Source organism: Ictalurus furcatus, chromosome 9, assembly GCF_023375685.1.
Source record: "Ictalurus furcatus strain D&B chromosome 9, Billie_1.0, whole genome shotgun sequence".
NCBI classification, from domain to species: domain Eukaryota; kingdom Metazoa; phylum Chordata; class Actinopteri; order Siluriformes; family Ictaluridae; genus Ictalurus; species Ictalurus furcatus.
The window spans coordinates 6,334,496-6,347,465 of record NC_071263.1 but is presented as its reverse complement, the minus strand read 5'-3'; the positions used below and the strand labels follow the sequence as shown (position 1 = coordinate 6,347,465).

The following is a 12,970-nucleotide window of genomic DNA, read 5'->3' as shown; positions in this document are numbered from 1 at the left end:
GGAAGACGGTGTATTTTTGTTTACTTTTCTCATAGTTTAGTTAGTTTTCTTTTGGTAAAGTTAGAGAGTATTTTTGTTTATTATTTTGGCCTGGCCGGCTTCTGAAGAGTTAACCACTATATATATAAAAGGTGCTCCGTCTGGTGAATAAAACAAAGTAAACAGAATCTTGGTCTCGCCAACCCTTTTCTTTTTTTTATTTTATGATGTGGCCCGACCTAGACCGGGTCGTAACAAAGAGCACACCACCACCTCCTGATCAGGGGCATGTCATCCTATACACACACACACACACACGGATGTCTGTTCATTTAACTTGAAAGATGAAATGACGTAATGACATACCTCTGTGAAATCAAATCTAAGCCCCAAAGCCATGTACATTGTGTACTGTTACAATCCACAAAGAACAAGAGAATTAGCAGGTTATAACTTACAATAATTAACTACAATAACCATTCAAATTTAACCTACCATCAGTAGGTACATCCCACAGTTGTTCCCACCCATCTGCTTCAGAATTCCCTGTGAGGGTTAGAATAAAACAAGCACATACTATTCCCATCACATCAATTATTGTTATTGTACCGTGAAAATCACGTACCACTGCAACCCTGAGTAGTATAAGTTTACAAGTCAGTTACCTGTAGAACTCTTGACATTTCCACACTGAAATTCTGATTTAGCTATAACGGCTGGCTTGTTCCTATCATCCATCAGGTTTTCAGTCTCCATGTTTGGAAGACCTCTGTTTGAAGAAGCGAGAGTTGTCGATGTGGGCGCTTGTCTTTTTGCTGTGTCACAAATCTTGTGCACTTTCAATGCAGGGCTCTCTCGAATACAGGACTCAGCTCTAAACCTATTTGCTCCTGAGTTGTAGACACTGTACTACTGCTGTAGGGCTGCACAATTAATCAAATATCGATTGCGATTACATGAACATGATCGACTGCGATATTAACGTTTAAAGTTAATCCTCCGCTCATAGAAAACTCTGCAGTTCAAATCAAGCGCTTCCTGAACTTACAGCCAATCACATAGAGCGGCGCAGGGATGACGTCATTTTGTAGTGCCAAAACCTGGAAACTGATTTTGCATTTTAACGCTCCAGCTGCTGGCTTCGCTTCGGAAATCATGACACTAACATGATGCTAAATGGCACTACAGAGGTTGTAACATCATCACGCCGAACAGGAAAAAACTTTGAAGATAAACTCAGGGCTCTATAGTGCGACCATTTCACTCGCATTTGCGACTGAAAAGTACTTTGTGCGACTGTGAATAAATATTTATTCGCACCGTTGCGAGTGACCTGTTCGGAGTTGTATAATACAATCGGGATAAAAACTACAGGAAGTCCAAAATGCATCTACACCGAGCAACAGTTACTTTCCCACTCCTTTTCATCACCTCAGTTAACCTGAACATCATCTGCTTCAACTTCCCGATTTCAAAACTGCCATCTTTTATTGATCCTGCAAAATGACCTGAAACTGTGACCTGCTCGTGTAGACACAGCGGCGTCGGGCAGAATAAATAAATAATAATAATGCTAACACTACAAGGTGGGTTTAATTCAAACATATTTATTAAATAATTCCTCACCAATCATTATGAAGAGTAGCAACTCTTCAGTCTGTACACATACAGTACACTGCCGCTCTCCTTCTACACCAACTCACAGCGCATTTACTTCACGTAAACTCGGGGTTGCCAGATATCACTGAAAAAGCCAACTCCAGTTTCCATGTTCTGATTTAATACCCCCAACACTGTACTGGGGAACCGATCTAAAAGGAACAACTGATAAACAAACATAAAACTACTAAAATGTAAAGACAGAAAATGTACTTAGGTGTAAATAAATCATTTAATATAAAAAAATAGATATTATAATAACTTCATAAAATATAAATAATTATTCAATATCATTCATTCAATTTTTCAATCATTTAATATCAATTTGACATTAAGCTTAGTAATCTATTTCCTTTGAAGGCTATTAGCCTTTTTCCTAATATGGATAATTTTTCTGTTAGTCTACTTTTAATTAGGACTCTTTATTGTTTAAGATATTTTAAAATAAACATTTTGTGCTTGTTTATTTATCAATTAACCAATAGTATTTCTCATTGCTATTATTTTAATTCAATTAACAGTGGCCATGAGCAGAGAGCTTACATTTAACTGTTTATAACAGTCCTCCTGATTAAAGCTTAAACAAAAAAAGATTGGTATCTGGATCGGTTTCGGCTGTAAAAATCCTGATCGGAGCATCCCTAATGAACACCATTAAACTAAAGCGCTTTGCATCTGATGGGTAAATGAACTCACCCAATCACATCCTATATGAGATTATTCAGTTTTATACACAATATACACAGAGCGGTTCGTGAACTGACTCCAGCCCAGAACCATGACAGTGGAAAATGTCTAATAGTGTAGCTTTAAATATATTTAAGAGGAGCAGACTTCAAACACTGGACATTGATGTTTATTGTATTTGTTTACAAGGTGGAACAGGTTAACGGTTGTTTTTTTGCATACAAAGCCCTGAAACTGGTTCAGGTGTGCTGTGCACAATCCCCCCCAAAAAAACGTGGATGAAGATTCATCCACAGAGTAAATCTGTATTATGGAAAATGTTTTAAATCAAGTTTGGAAAAGTTGTTGGAAGCTTGGTGATGGTGACGTTGAAGTCGAGCAACCGTGGTGTAGTTCGTTTATAGCATACGGTTAGCTGTTTATTTCTGGAGATTGTATTTAGGCTTCAAACTTCATAAACGTTGTGTTGATTTGTGAAAATTATCTTGATGGACAGAACGTGTTAGTGTTGTAAACTTTTGTTGATCACAGAGGTTATTTTTTCCAATAATCCAAAAGTCTATGTGAAAATCCTATTGTGTTTTTTTCGAGGGAGCCGGTGTGATGATAACTTCCGGGTTCAGATACAAAATGACATCGTCCCTGCACCTCTTTATTGGATGATTTGGCTGCGTCTCTCCTCCTGTAAACACTGTTATTGCCTTTTCTGCATTCGCCTGAATTGTTTTCATTTAGTTGCATATTGTTATATTTGATGCATATTTTCATTTGGTTGATGGTATTTTTATTTTTACTTATCCTATAATTTGGGTACAATTTTATTTATATTTTGCTTCTACAAGATGATGCACTTTAAGGAGCAGTCTAATTTCATGCAAATATTTGTACATTAGCAGGAATGTAGCACAACATGGAGGTGAAAGCAGCAGTCTGTTTATTTAAATGTGAAAGTGCAATAAAAATATGTTGTCCCTAAAATCAATGGATAATCGTGATAAATAATCGAGATCTCAATCTTGATCAAAAATAATCGGGATTATCATTTTGGCCATAATCGTGCAGCCCTACTTAGTAATATCTTAAACAATTGTCATTCTTGTAAAGTCTATGATTTTTAGTTTGCTATTCAGGAACTCTGTTGTTCCCTTTCCCAAATATGTCCTATTTCCTTGAGGTAAAAATATGAGATTACACAATATATGTAAAGTATTTTTTTTTTTTAATACAATTTAGCACAATCAGGGCCAGAATAAAAAGTTTCAAATGTCTACAACTATATCAACATATTAAAAACAAATCACTCAGATCCTTTTAGGTTTCTCCATTTACAACACTAACAATGCATAGGCCTGAGCGAGTATCATGTCATCTGAGCATAAAAACACTTGTTTGTAGTTTTTAATCCCCTTTGCTAGTTATTTTTGATCTTTGCCCCTTCACTCAGACTGATTGGACATTTTTGACTGACTCCATTTCACTGAATTCAAGATGGAATGTCAGCTGTGCATTATTTAAATCACAGTTCACATAGCAACCCTAGATTCTAGAATGTGTAGAATTCCAGGCCAAAGACACACAACACTTTTTTACACAGAGAAACATACACACCTTCGTTGACCGAGTTGATCTTTTTTCCAAAGTGTTGTTGAAAATGATGGACCTACTGCTTATAAATAGTCCCTGTATGGATACTACACCCCATCCTACAGAAGGACCAGGTAAGACAGCTGCAATGTAGTTTATACAAAGCAACAGTGAGTAAATCTGTCGAGGCATCTTAGTAAAAGGTCAATGGCACTAGTACAATTAATGTCTCACTGTGGGAGAAAGAAAAACATTTATTTATCAGAACACAGAATCACAGTCTTTCTATATAGCTCTAACTGTGTATTTGACTCTAGGGAAGCCAGTCATCCTGTGTGATACTGACTACCTGTGTGATCAGTGGCTGTCACATCATGACCTTGAAATACCAACTTTTCCAGGTCCTCTTCTGAGGTTAGACCTCCTTTCTTCTCTCATTTAACACCCAGGAGCTGAACAGTAAATATGCAGGCTATTGCAGCAGTAGTGATCTGAAACATATTATCAAAGTGTATGTGCCATAATCCACCTATACGAACATGTGTTGCAGCAAAAAGATGAAGAAGGAGGACCTGCTTGATTTTATCCGGAGAAAGACCCATGAGTGTCTGATTAAGGACGATATACCTGACCAACAAGCAGCCTATGTGTTTTGGCTTATCATGGAGAAGTTATGCACCCAAAATGGAGTAAGTGTATTAATTATGTTTTGTAAATTACCGTATTTTAAGTGAATTTATTGACCATGAAGGCACAAAATCTCTGAATTCTAATAAATATGTACATGAATTAATTCTAAAATAAATTTCTTTTGCAGAATGCGATGATGACGGACATCACTCCTCTCCTCTGGATGGGCTACAATGCTTATAAGAATAAGGTATTAAAAGCACATCAGCATGCATCTGTCTGGTTATGAATATATATTTATGTACTGGTTTAGCAAGTATCGTGCTGACTGACATGACAATTAATGCTACAGCTTGGAGATCTTGAGAAAGAGGATCACTGGTGAATTCTTCTCGCTCGTCGCTTATCCAACTCTAATGACGCAGAAGATGAGCTGAGGGAATCCGTCATTAAAATTGGAGACACACTTGGTATGGATAAACGCAACAGTAACTGTATTTTTTCTGGAATTTGCATATATTTCATGTTATGCTATAATGATATCATGAATTCTATCAAGGACTATTTGATGGACCCTTATCCTTACATGAATGTTTGATTTTTCTGCAGCGTCCAGAGGACAAATATACCCAGCTCATGTCTGTTATGTGGTGGCACAGGTTGAGCTGGACTCGTACAATGACAGAACCAGTTTCACTCTGATTGGATCTGGAGGGTATGTTGTGTTCATGTGTGTGTGCATGTGTGGGATTATTTTTATCACTTGCTACTGACACACTTGTCTCTTTTTAAATTTTTATTTATTTATTGTTTATCTTTTGACCAGTTTGCCATTTAGGAAGTCAGCTATGAGGGAAGCCTTCGAACGAACTGAAGTGTATGAGTATGCCCTCTGGTTGAACTCTGGGTTCACACAGCCAAACTTTCAGGTTGAAATCTCTTTTTTTTTATTAATGATATGGTCTCTAATTGGTCAAATTGTAGTGACAGCTTATACTAAGAATGAACGACTCTTGCTGTCTTAGATTGTCAAGCTACTTCACGCCGGAAGGCTAGCTGATTCTGGACATTCTGCTCAAGCCCGGAACTACTGCAGGACCATTGCTACGGCAGTAGCCACCTTCCCCAGCAACATCACAGTCATCCTCATGAGCCGTCTTATTAGGGTAAATAAAATGATCAATATTTGTGAAAAGATTTCAGGTTTTATTTAAATGCAGAGCACCAATTTCCCTTCCCTGTCTGTTTCTGCAGCTCTCTGAGGAACTATACAGAGGGAAGGCCAAAGAACCCAACTGGCTGGTAAATCTTCGCTACCTGTGCCTACACAAGGTGTGCATATAAAAACGTATAAACAAGCCTTTACTTTAGTCTTAAAGATTACTAAATGCTGAGAAATGTAATCCATCATTGTCCACAAACCTTTCATCTTTTACATTAGTTCATACTTCTGTTGTAGTATTTGTAGTTCATGCAAAAATGTCCAGTATTAACCTATGCAAAACTTCTTGCTTTGAAGTTGGAACAGATTCCTGGGAAGGATTATATTATCCCAGTGCAGCAGGACATGTGGGATGTGGACTCTCAGTCACAGGGTCTCCTGACAGCTGAGAAGTCCACTCTCCATCTTACTCCCATGGAGCTACAGGCTGAGATGTGGGATGAAGACTCACAGTCAGATGGTTCTCTGATGGCTGAAACGTCCATCACCTACGTGAATACTTCGGAACTCCAGCCTGAGGTCTGGGATGTGGACAGCGAGGTGATAAAATTAAGATACAACTTTAATTAAGAATAGTTTATTCTTAAGCCAAATGCTGGTGTAGCAATACATCTAAATAACATAAAATAATTATTTTATAAAGTTGATTTCGGATCCTATGGACACAAACTTTCTCAGCATACAGAATTCATCCAAGATTTCTCATGTTTTATTAACAGTATACTAAGCTATGATAGAATAAGCTATGATAATATGATATGATATTTAAGTTTCAGGTCCAAGAGATGCCCACTTTCCACCCTTCGTGTCTGAAATTCCTCACTGAACCAGAGGGTATGTTATAATCCATCATTTACACCAATATATCAAAATACAACATTCGAATCTACCAAAATCAGTAAAGCTGGCATTTCTGACATATTGGCTAAGAGCACAACAACACTTACAAAGTACCTGGCATTAGATGGCTTATTTGGGTCTCATTTTGGTCATGTGACTAAATGATGCTTAAATGCTCACGAAAGCAGCCCAGTTACAGAATGGTGTAATAAGGCCATCATGACATAATTGTAGTAATTGTACTGTTGTATCACTTATTTAAAAAAAAAACATTTATGCAATAAAACATTCATGTATTTCTGGCCTTGAACATGAGGCTCATTTAATACTTTTTGCTTTCTTCAGCACAGAGATTTCTTGCCTTGTACACCATGGGTGACATGCTGGGGAGTGGAGGCTTTGGCACAGTTTATGAAGGAACTTGTAAGAAAGATGGACAGCAGGTAAATTGCCCCCCTCTTTTGTAGGTGTACCTCACATGATTCAAAATCCTCATTGTATTTTTTTTATTATGAAGAATATTTAAATATTATGTTATTTCAGTAATGGGCTACTGACATTTTGTTATTTACCAACAATTTAAAACACACCAGGAAGATGGAATTAAAGTGACCGTTTGAAATAGGTGAAACCAGAAGAATAGCGACTATATGCTGAATTATTAATAATTAATTAATAATAATAATAATTAATAGCGACTGATGCTGAATTAGCCAGTGTTGCTAACTACATTCATGTCGACTCCCCTACTACAATACCAGGGTGAGGATTACTCATAAACAAGTGCAAGTCTATGGAGAGATGCATTTCTACCCTGAAAAAATTAACTAGCTTTTATGGTCGACTGATTCTTACAAAAATTTGCCTTGTTACAGATATCATACATGTCTGTTAATAGCAAGTGATGTACAGTTGTGTGCAAAGGTCTTAGGCACATGCAAAGAAATGCTGTAGAGCAAAGATGCCTTCAAAAATAATGAAATTAATGAGCAATAAACAGTAATAAATGAAACAAAGGCAATATTTGGTGTGATGACCGTTTGCTTTTTAAAAAAAAATAGTAGTCTCAGGAAGAATTAGTTCAGTTTTATAAGGTAATGAGCTGTAAGTTTTATTGAGCAGCTTGCAGAACCAGCCACGGTTCTTCTGAGACTTGCAGACTTTGCAGCAAAACCCAGCAGCCTTCATTGTGTTTTTTGTCTGAAAAGTGTCTCATCACTTAATATGCTGCTTTCTTTACTGACATACAAACATTTTTCTGTCACATTTCATTTTGTGCTGGAAAACTAATGTTTGGAAATCTAATATATTTTTGTACTGACTCGATAATGTAGAAGTCATCAAATAAAAATCTATACCAAAGTTGGTACTTCAAAAAAAAAATAGGGTGCCTAAGACTTTTGCACAGTACTGTCAATGCTAATATACATGCACTGTGTGTAATTGAGTCTAACTGCAAGAAACATGGTCAAAGCAGTGAGATGCGGGTGAATGTAAATGTACAGTGGGACAGCAATGATCATAAACCAACATCTGTCTGTCTACACCAAGTATTTTACTTCTATTGATACTTTCAAATCTATTAAAACTATAATAACTATAATAATAGTCTAATAATCAATAATAATTCAAAGTAAATCAGACTAGAGTTTTGCATTCATTTAGCAGGAATCAAAACATATACGCAACAATATATTAGTTATAAATTGATCGAGTGATATAATGTAAGCTAAAGGTAACAGACACTCTAAACTAGATTAATTACATCATGATATACTGTATTACACACATTAGTATTACACACATGAGTAAAGAACTGAGATTGAGTTGAAGAGTAGCTAAACAGCAAAGTAATTTATTTTAGTTGTATATCTGGCTTTTACTTTCTGCTTCAACACTTCTGATGAAGCACTAGCTTGAATCCGCCTGAATAAAAGATCCAGATTTAAAATGTTTTTACCAGAACATAATTTATACTAATTTACCCATGTGAACTGTGAAATGCTCATTTTGTTTATTTAGGACCAACCTTCCATTCTCAGGACTATCCTGTGAAATGTGGGACAAGTGGTCGCCCTACTACAAACCCATGCTAACTATACTTCTAATTTTAGCCTGGCAAGTCCTGGAAGCTCCTTCTAGAGGTGGCTTTAATGCAAATTGTATCAAAGCCACCTCACAACAAGAACGTTCTGCAGCTTCTGGATTGGTTCGATATGCCCGACTGCCTCCTGTTGGTCCTGGAGAGACCCGTCCCCTGCATAGACGTGTATAATCTGTGTATGAGTCAAAAAGGCATACTAGATGAACCACTGGCCAAAATCATCATGCGGCAGGTGATTCATCTTTTTTGTCCCACCACCATGACCCCTCTTTGGAGGACCCGGGAATTTGTTATAGAGAGTTTGCTAATGTTGTCAGATGCTTCACAAAGTAACAACGTTAAAGATGGACAATACAAACTGACACATAAAATGCAGATAATAATGGTAAAGTAATAGTAATATTAACAATAACAATCCACAGCAGCATAATTTGGTTTGTGTTTGTGTGTATGTAGATATGTGTGTGAGTGAGTTGTTTTAATGAAGGTCTACTCATGTATGGTTTGGCTGTGACTATGTGATGTGGCTGTAAGGTTGCAGTCTTGCTGTGACTGGTTGTTCTTCTTATAATACATAGTTACTGATGCAGTCACTGATATAAGTAGTTGTGCTTTGATAGAATTAAATTCAGCACTTTTGCTGTTGATCCAGGCAGACAGTGTTCTTTTTCAATGAGTGAGACTGATGGTATTATTTGATTTCATGCTACAGGTGGTTGAGGCTGCCCGCTACTGCCATAATCGCGGTGTTTTCCATCGTGACATCAAGGCGGGAAACCTTCTTTTCAACACCGACACAATGGAAGTCAAATGAATTGACTTTGGCTGCAGCGATTTGTGGCAGGACACACCCTACGAGGAATATGCAGGTAATTGCACATAAACGAGTAACAGATATGGCATATAATTGAATGGATTGAATATCTAATTTGTGATGTTGCTGTGGGGTGGTACGGTGGCGTAGTGGTTAAGGGTTCGAATCTCGCCTCTCCCCTTTGTGTGCAGAGTTTGTATGTTCTCCCCGTGCTTCAGGCTTACTCCAGCTACTCCCCCAGTCCAAAGACATGCATTGTAGGCTGATTGACAGTTCCAAATTGTCTGTAGTGTGTGAATGGGTGTGCGACTGCACCCTGCAATAGGTTGGTACCCCATCCAGAGTGTGCCCGGCTTTGTGCCCTGAACCCCCTTGAATAGGCTCCAGGCTCCCCGACGACCCTGTGTAGGATAAGCAGTACAGAAAATGGACGGATGGGTGATGTTGCTGATGGTGTTCTTGCTCTTTCATTCAGGAACTCCAGATTTCTGGCCTCCAGAATGGATTCTGCAACAGGAGTATAACGCCTACCCCGCTACTGTCTGGAGTCTCGGTATACTCCTTTTTAGTATAGTCTGTGGAGAAATGCCATTCATGACTGACGAGGAAGTTGTTGCCGGGACCCTGCGTTTCAAGCCTGGCCTGTCTAAAGGTGAGAAAATGCAGAAGCATCACATTAAGATATTACAAAAAGCTGAAAATTGGAGAGAAATGATATTGAAGTTCCAATCAGAAGTTAAAAAGTAGTGAGGAAATTTCTGCCTCTGATCACATCACTGTCCACACAGCCTGCCACCATCTGATCGAGTGGTGCTTGGAACAGGACCCTAACAAACGGCCAAGCCTCCAGCAGATCAGCGAACACGAGTGGTTCACAGAAGACCTTTAAGACCGGGTTCAGGTTAGTTCAGGTCAAAGCTAATTAAAATGAACTAAGATAGTATATAATCCTGTGGTCTAGATCACATTTACTGTACTAGATCACTACTGAGTTCTGAACAATAAAGGCTTATGTAATTATATTCACATGAAAGAAACATTAAATAAACATGAAATAAAATAAGGAAACATGCTAATGTATGTTTTTTTTTATTCCACAGACCCTGTATAGATGGCATTGAATCATGAAACAACAACCAATTTATATTGACTGAGAATAAATTAAGATCAGTGTACCTGACTGGCTGTTGTTTGCTTTTATTCATTTTTATCATCTTGATGATCTTCTGCTTGGAGCTTTCTGCAGTTATAACTCACTTTCTGCTGCTGTGGATGGACACACATGGATAGCTTAAAGATTTGCACTTCCCAATAACAGTTTATGCCACGTCTCACTGTTGCTTCAATAGATAATCTCATATGGATACTGTAGACTTGCAGTTAAGAACTACTGTTGTGTTCATGAAGACTGAGCTCTTCCCGCGACTCTTATTCACAGTATGCACATATTGAATCCTTTTTAATATATTTAGGACTGTTGGAGTTTATAGTTGTTACAACACAGGACTCCAAACAGGAAGTAAGCGCAGGAGTGACGTCTTTATTTAGACTTAAGCAAAGGACATGAAACTTAAAGACTTATCCCTTAACTAGGAATGAGGCATAAAGCACTGCACTTAGAACACAACTATGACATGAAACACTCGTTTCACTCGGGCATTAAATACTCATTTAACTCAGGCACTCAACATTCATTTAACTCGGGCACTAAACACTCATTTAACTCAGGCATTAACACTCCTGAAACTAAGACATGAACACTCTTAACTACGGTATGAACACTCCTTAAACTCTGGCATGAATAGTTTTTAAACTAAGACATGAACACTCTTAACTATGGCATGAACACTCCTTAAACTCTGGCATGAACCCTCTTAACTATGGCATGACATGAACACTCTTAACTATAACATGAATTAAGGAACAAAACAGGACATGGAACTTTACCGCGTGGCATCATTACACCCATCAGTCTCTATTAGTCTCTGCTTTTATACCACGCGAGGACCAATCATGACACACCCTCGAACATCAACCAATACCTGAACTGGAAGAGAACAAAACCAAAACAAAAGGCACGTGTCCATAGGAAACAGTCTTAGCGTCCATGCGCACTTCAAGCACATGCACGCACTTTCCAGCTGCTCGTGCACGTTGTCTCCACAGCGCCCTCTGTCGGCAAGATCGTGACAGAACCCCCCTCCAAAGGCAGTCCTGGGCCCCTGTGTAATCTGTCCTTTGATGCATCAGGAAACAACCCCAGCCCCAGCGGGGCTGGAGCTCGGGGCGACTTCCACTGCGGGGCTGTAGCTTGGGGCGACGTCCTCAGCGGGACTGGAATGCTGGGCAACGTCCTCAGCGGGGCTGGAACACTGGGAAACGTCCTCAGCGGGGCTGGAGCTCGGAGAGATGTCCTCAGCCGGACTGGAGCTCATAGGGACGTCCTCTGCAGGGCTGGACAGCGGGACAACTTCCTTGGCAGGACAGGACAGCGGGGCAGCTTCCTCGGCAGGACAGGACAGCGGGACAGCTTCCTTGGTGGCAGAGACCTCCACGCGGGTATCTGGCTGTAGCTCCGAGGTCGCCAAGTTGACCTCGGCTGGAACTCCGGAGCTGAAACCTTCTCGCAGATCTCTAGCCGGAGCTCTGAGGTCACCAAGTTGACCTCAGACGGGGGCCCAGAGGTCGCCAGGTTGACCTCGGGCTGGAGCTCCGGAGCTGAGACCTTCCCATAGGTCTCTGGCTGGAGCTCTGAGGCCACCAGGTTGACCTCAGGCAGGGGCCCCGAGGTCGCCAGGCTGACCTCGGGCTGGAGTTCCGGAGCCGAGACCTCCCTGCCAGTCTCATGCTGGAGCTCTGAGGTCACCTGGTTGACCTCCAGCGGGAGCTCTGAGGTCACCCTGTTGACCTCGGGCTGGATCTCTGCATGGGCTTTCCGGTGTAGTTGTTTATGCTCCCGTCAGCTACTCTTGAAGCATTCCTTCGAACAGAAGAACGCTTCCTGGAGACCCAGTTTCTTGCAGGTAGGGCACTGTGCTAAGTCTCCCTCCCACAACCCTCAGACATGCATCTCGGTGTCCTCTCCACCACGAAGACTGGAACCTGACGCGAAGCTGCAGATTCGGCATGTTCTCCCACTTCCCAGGGTGAAGTGTCGGCCTGCCAGATAGTACCGCAACTCATTGATGGCCCACTTGATTGCCAGTGCTTCTCACTCCACAGCAACATACTTCCTCTCAGGTGGGAGGTTGTCAGGAGAGCTTTTCACAGTTTAGACCCATAGTGACTAAAGGCAGACTCCCCACTTTTCAGCCAAGTTTTGGATACAACCAGCAGGTTGCAGTTGAATGAACTAAGTGATCTAGCAGGAGTATATTTAGTGATCATATTACAAAGGTATGTAGGAGCACCACCATGAAGACATTTAAGAATTAATAAAAGGATTTTAAAA

At 39.8% G+C, this 12,970-nt stretch overlaps 1 long non-coding RNA gene and 1 pseudogene across 1 annotated transcript; both read left to right on the top strand.

The window, feature by feature from the left end:
- The first annotated feature begins 4,949 nt into the window (after positions 1 to 4,949).
- On the top strand, positions 4,950 to 5,935 carry LOC128612272 (uncharacterized). Its single transcript, XR_008386714.1, has 3 exons — positions 4,950 to 5,009; positions 5,149 to 5,705; positions 5,794 to 5,935. It is a non-coding gene; the product is annotated as an uncharacterized LOC128612272 (long non-coding RNA).
- Positions 5,936 to 6,106: 171 nt separating this feature from the next.
- On the top strand, positions 6,107 to 12,074 carry LOC128612540 (serine/threonine-protein kinase pim-3-like; annotated as a pseudogene).
- Positions 12,075 to 12,970: the final 896 nt, after the last annotated feature.